The sequence below is a fragment of the Triticum aestivum genome, chromosome 6D, assembly GCF_018294505.1.
Source record: "Triticum aestivum cultivar Chinese Spring chromosome 6D, IWGSC CS RefSeq v2.1, whole genome shotgun sequence".
NCBI classification, from domain to species: domain Eukaryota; kingdom Viridiplantae; phylum Streptophyta; class Magnoliopsida; order Poales; family Poaceae; genus Triticum; species Triticum aestivum.
This window is the reverse complement of record NC_057811.1, coordinates 151,554,311-151,561,003: the sequence shown is the minus strand read 5'-3', so window position 1 is coordinate 151,561,003 and position 6,693 is coordinate 151,554,311.

The following is a 6,693-nucleotide window of genomic DNA, read 5'->3' as shown; positions in this document are numbered from 1 at the left end:
CATTTTTTGACAAGGAAAACTTACCTGCACATCTGTCAGATATTGCCTTGTGGCGATTCTAAGCCCATCTCGAGCAGGCCGGATGTATGCGTCGCCCGAGCTAAAGGCATTGAATGCCTCGTCCAAGAACTTCGGATCTCGTAAAACAACCCTCCAGCGTCGATGATTCATGGTGCTCTCTACCTCCGAGTTGGTGACGGACATATTGTCCGAACCCTCGGCCGAAGGGCAGTCCGGCATTGTTCCTACATCGGCCTCCGTCTCCCTAACTGGACCTAAATCCTGGTTGTTGGGGGTGCGGCCGGCCGGGCCCCCGGGTATAGTACGGCAAACCTTTTTCCTATATCCAAACAAACGCACAAGTCACAGTCGGGCACGGTCGCTGAAAAACATATTTTTCCGTACCTCCCCAATGAAGGCCCGTCTGCGTTTTCACGGGCCTTCCTCTTCGAAGGCTTGCCCGGCGCAGGAACCGATCTCTTTGGAATAGCCAAACGCCTCCCCTGTGGAGCACGATACAGTGCGGTGGGTGAGGCAGGATAAAAGCACCATTTTAGAGAAGGCGTTTCTGGATCACTTACATGTGAAGCAGGGAGAAGGCCAGGGTAGTTGGCGGTGATGGCCACTTTTGTGCCGTCATAGCTCGCCTGGTAAAATACCCCCTATGCGAGTATCACGAATATGTCCGGATCCTCTTCAAACCCGGGGTCAAGCTCCCAGTTATGGTTCTCCGGCTGTGGGGCGGGACTATAAAGTCCTTCGGTGACCTTCCGCCAGTGCTGTCAGGACAGACATATTTGAAATTTATCAAAACTGATCTGGAAGCAAAATGAGTGAAGCAGAGGGGTTGAGGCTTACCCAACTGGGAGGATTATACATAGAATACCCATCTCTGCGCTTAATGCAAAGAAATTCCTCTTCTTCTCCTTTAAACAGCTCGGCCAATATCTTGGCCAGAGCGACGGAGGTGTCCGGGACTTTCCGGCCACAGCGGGAGGCGTCATCCTCTCTGTTATAGTGCCACATTGGCAGCCCTCTGTATTGAAGCGGTTGAACCCCTTGCACTATGGAAATCGCCATAACTTCTACTATTGTAAGTCCAGACTAAGCAAGTGTCTTTACCTTGCTCAGGAGTGGACGAACTTCAGCACTGTCGTCCTCTTCAAGACTCCGGGGACGCCAACTATGGCGTTTCTTCAGCGGAACACTCGCGAATTCAGGAAGACCCTTTCGAACCGGGTCAGGGAGTGCGACGTCCTCAATATAGAACCATTCGGAAGGCCATTCTTCAGGTGCCTTCCTTGGTGTGCCGGATGGGTATCCGGTATCGGCGATACGCCACACTTCGGCTCCGCCCACTTCAAATATTGACCCCTCATGATTGCGCGGGACAAGACAGAACAATTTCCTCCAATGCTCAAAATGGGCTTCAATACCCAGGAATAATTCGCATAAAGCGACATAACCCGCAATGTGCAGAATGGAGGCAGGGGTGAAGTTGTGCAGCTGGAGGCCATAGTATTCCAAAAGCCCTCGGAGGAACGGATGGATGGGAAATCCAACGCCTCTTAGCAGGTAGGGGATGAAACATACTCGCTCTCCCCCGGATAGATTGGGGAAGTCCTCTGCCTGAGTCTCACCGTTGGAGAAGTCTAGCCCCGCTCGGACAGGGACTAGATCTGTAGGAGGAAGAAATCCCTGTGTTTGCAGCTTCGTCAATTGGCTGTGGGACACTGAACACCTCTCCCACTCACCTCTCTCTGGGCCGGAACGGGTGGAGGAGCGAGGGACGCTAGCCATCTAGAATGTTTTCTCCTGGCAGTCTCCCGGGATTTTTCTCTGCGTAGTGCCGAATGGATCTAGGATCCAATCTCTTCAAATAGGCGCTCTTCCTTGCCTGGACGGGGTGCTATTTGCAAATATACCCTAACCTTCCGCATTCGCTCGACACGTGGAAGGCGAAGTTATCTAACGCGTAGAAGCCGAGGAGAGCGACATTGATCAACGGTCGAATACATTACTTGGAGGTCATCGTAGGAGGAAATCGCCTTGCAATGCCGAAGACAATTTGTGTGCCGAACAATTCGTTATTGAAGATTGGTTCGGGGGCTACTGAGGGAGTCCTGGACTAAGGGGTCCTCGGGCGTCCGGCCTATTATCCATGGGCCGGACTGATGGGCTGTGAAGACATGAAGGCCGAAGACTGTACCCGTGTCCGGATTGGGCTCTACTTGGCGTGGAAGGCAAGCTTGGCGACCGATTATGAAGATTCCTTCTTATGTAACTGACTCTATGTAAACCCTAGATCCCCCCGGTGTCTATATAAACCGGAGGGGTTAGTCCGGAAAGGACACACATTACCATAGTCATATAGGCTAGAATTCTAGGGTTTAGCCATTACGATCTCGTGGTAGATCAACTCTTGTAATACTCATATTCATCAAGATCAATCAAGCAGGAAGTAGGGTATTACCTCCATAGAGAGGGCCCGAACCTGGGTAAACATCGTGTTCCCCGTCTCCTATTACCATCGAGCCTAGACGCACAGTTTGGTACCCCCTACTCGATATCCACCGGTTTTGACACCGACAGTGGGGGCTGAAGCCGAGACTGAAAAACTTTCAGAATTGAAACGGCCGCACAGGAGGAAAATAATTTCAGATAAAGGCATAAATATATTACAAGCCTTGGTTCATAAAACAAAGTCTGGACAACCCTGATACATTCACTCAAACATAACATCCTTTGAGCTTTGGCCCTCTACCATTCGGGCACCTGCTAGGACGTCTTCAAAGTACCTCTCCGGCTTGCGGTGGTCCTTGCCTTCAGGCGGGCCTTCGGCTGCCATGATGGTGGCCTTCATCTTCGCCAAGTGCATCTTGACACGGGCAAAGGCCATCCACGCACCCTCTATGCATGTCGAGCGCTTCACAACTTCAACTCGGGGCAGCGCATCGATGAGTCGCCTCACCAAGCCGAAGTAGCTGCTCAGAATGGGTCCGGCTGGCCAAAGCCGGAGTATGATGTCCTTCATGGCCAAGCCGGACATCCTATGCAGCTCCGCCAGTTGCTTCATCTGGTTGTTCAACAGCACTGGGTGCTCCGATGCCAGGAACTGTGACCAGAACAACTTCTCTGTCGAGCTCCCCTCCTAGGCTTGGAGAACTGTGCGGTGTCGGCGGCACTCCTCGGGAGATCCGCAAAGGCGTCTGGAGAACTCCACAGTTGAGTGAGCAAGGCATATCTTTGACCACCAAATATCTGGAGAACTCCCCAGCCGCTATCTATTCAGCCTGCCGGATCTCCTCACAAGCACTCCGGGACTCGGTCCGCGCCTCTTTGGCCTCTTGGAGGGCTTTGGAAAGTTTGGCCGCTTGGGCTATAGTCTTCTCCAAGTCCTCGCACTTTCTGATGGCGTCCTTCAGCTCTTGCTCCACTTCGGCCACCCTCTCTTTGTGCTGTCGGCGGGCGACCTGTTCGGTCTTTAATTCCACAGCCGCTTTGTCAGCGGCCGCTTTATTTGCCTTTGCCTCCTCCTTGGCCTGGGCAAGGGCGCTCTTGAGGGTTTCAACCTCGGCCGCGCTACCTGCACTCATAATCAAAGTAGTACATGAGTTACACTTTGAATTTGCATATCACTTCAGATATATGATCAAAATCTTTTAAAGTACACACATACCTTGCGCCTCATCGAACCGCTTGTTAACACGGTCGATCTCATCATCAACCAGCTTTAGTTTTCGATTGAGTTTGAAAACTTCAGTGGCCTGGGCAGTTGCCGCTAATAGGGAAGCCTGTTATAAATAGAAAACTACGTCACCTCTTCCGAATACTATGTGATCCTCTGTTAGGCTTTTTTCAAAAATCGGACCGAGTTTCAGGGGCTACTATCTATATACATGTATATTTCCTTCATATGAAAAGCATCTAGAGCATTACGTCACATACCTCGAAGCCTGTTAGTAGGAAGGCTTCGTTCAGCCTACTCTTGGTGGACTAAACCTTCTCAACCACCACACCCATCAAGGTGCGGTGCTCCTCCATGATGGAAGCACGTCGTAGTGCTTCCACAAGAGCATTCGGCGCCTTCGGATTAGTGGAGGTCGCTGTCGGTGTCAAAACCGGCGGATCTCGGGTAGGGGGTCCCGAACTGTGCGTCTAGGGTCGAGGGTAACAGGAGACGGGGGACACGATGTTTACCCAGGTTCGGGCCCTCTTGATGGAGGTAATACCCTACTTCCTTCTTGATTGATCTTGATGAATATGAGGATTACAAGAGTCGATCTACCACGAGATCGTAATGGCTAAACCCTAGATGTCTAGCCTGTATGATTGTCATTGCCTCTACGGACTAAACCCTCTGGTTTATGTAGACCCCGGAGGGGCCTAGAGTCGGTTTACAAAGGAAGGAACCTACATATCCGAACGCCAAGCTTGCCATCCACGCAAAGGAGAGTCCCATCCGACACGGGAAGAAGTCTTCTGTCTTGTATCTTCATAGCCCATTAGTCCGGCCCATGTTACATAGTCCAGATGCCCGAGGACCCCTTAATCCAGGACTCCCTTAGTAGCCCCTGAACCAGGCTTCAATGACGATGTGTCCGGCGCGCAGATTGTCTTCGGCATTGCAAGGCGGGTTCCTCCTCCGAATACTCCAAAACAGTCTTCGAACACAGAAAACGTGTCTGGCTCTGCAAAACAAGTACCACACTCATACACAGAAAGTATAATATTTCACGAGTCCAATCTACTGACAACTTTTGTAGCGTGACATCACATCGCTGCCCGGTCATTATTCGAACCATTTTTTAGCCTCTCGCTCCATGTTTCAAGATGTGGTTTTATTGGCACATCTTGTCGAAGCAGAGATCGTGTCCCCTTATTGCGGGACTCTCATCAATACGGGTGTGGGTAATCCAACCGCACCGTCTGCACGGCCCTTGGGGAATAGGCGAGTTTTAAGTCGAGTCGGGAGGCGCTTGATATTCGCTGCCTTTATAAGGAGATAAGGATTCACTCTTTCACCCACGCCTTCTTCTCTGCCCACCCATTCTCGAGCTCCAGCGCCCAAGCTCTCATCCTCTCCGTCTCAGAAAAGCACTCCGACCATGTCCGGATCTGCAGCGCAGGGCAAGTGGATAGTTTCCCCCGTCAAGGAGAAGGACATCACCAAGCTTCGGGAGGCTGGGTACTTAGCCCGGGAAATTGCCCACCGGTTTCCAGCAAAGGGGCAGATCATCCCCACCCCGGGAGCCCCGTGAGAGGGTGGTATTCATCCCCCACTTCGTCCACGGATTGGGATTCCCTCTCCACCCATTCGTCTGCGGACTCATGTTCTACTATGGGCTGGATTTCCACGATCTGGCCCCCAACTCCTCCTTCCTCAACATCTCGGCATTCATTGTCGTGTGCGAGGCCTTCCTCCGCATCCCACCCTACTTTGGATTGTGGTTAAAGATCTTCAATGTGAAGCCGAAGGTGGTGGGTGGTCAACACGCAGAGTGCGGAGGCGCCATGGTGAGCAAGATGCCCAACGTCTCATGGCCCAATGGTACATTCGTGGAGACCGTAAAAGGGTGGCAACAGCAGTGGTTCTACGTCACAGAGCCTCGCGACGCCACCTGGGCCGTGGCTCCCGAATTCCAGTCCGGAGCCCCGATGCGGCTCACCTCCTGGCTAGAGAAGGGCCTGGACTGGTCTTCGTCGGACGAGCTGACAGCGCTTCAGACGCGCATCAAGAGCATGGTAGACAAGAACATCAAGCTTGTCAATGTGATCCAGGTGATGCTTTTTCACCGGATCTTTCCGTGCCAAAGCCGGACTTTCCAATTGTGGGAGTTCGATCCGGCCGACCACCAGACCCTGCAACAGTTCTTTGGCACTACACACGAAGACATCTGGAAGGTGCTTTTCAAGGCCAACGAGACGTGGCCGAAGACGACCGAGGATCGTGGGTACAACCTGACCCATCCTGCCAATCCGGTAAGTTTTTTGTATTTTGAGGTGTATCCTTTACTTGTATACTCAAGGAAGATGTCTAAGCTTCCCTATTTAATTTTTTCAGGGCTGGACAAAGAAGGCGGAGCGGATTTAGTGTTCGGCTCCACTGCCCGAAAACCCAGCAATCCCACTTCTGACGAAGATGCTGATTCCGGTGCCCTACCTAGCGCCGGAGAAGAAGGCCAAGGAGACCAGGAGTGGCCTCCGCCGTAAGGGCACTTCGGATGTGACGTCCGGAGACGCCGAGACCCACTCCTCCCCCCCCCCCCCGAGGACGAGGAGGAGGAGGAGGAAAGCAACTCTCCCCCGGAGGGGGGAAGGAAGAAAAGGGCGGCCTCCACGCATCTGGAGGCTGGGGCGTCCAAGAAGGGGAAGGTCTCCCTCACGGATAACTCCACGTGGGACATCGATAGCAGCTCCGAGTGGCGCCCCAGGGATCAGCCCCTGGCCGAATCGTAAGTACTCAAAGACTCACACATATATCCATCTCCTTTACTCCATGGTTTTAACATGTTGAATCATGTGCTGCAGTCCAGCTCGTTCCGACCTCCAGCGATCCTCATCTTCGGGGAATTCCCTGGGTCCAAAGGTGATGGATAGCGGGTCCCTTCCGGCAGCCTTCTCTCCCCAGGCCATGGACGACGCCGAGGTGCTGTCCCGAAGGACCTCCCCAGGCCAGGGAGAAATGCAGGA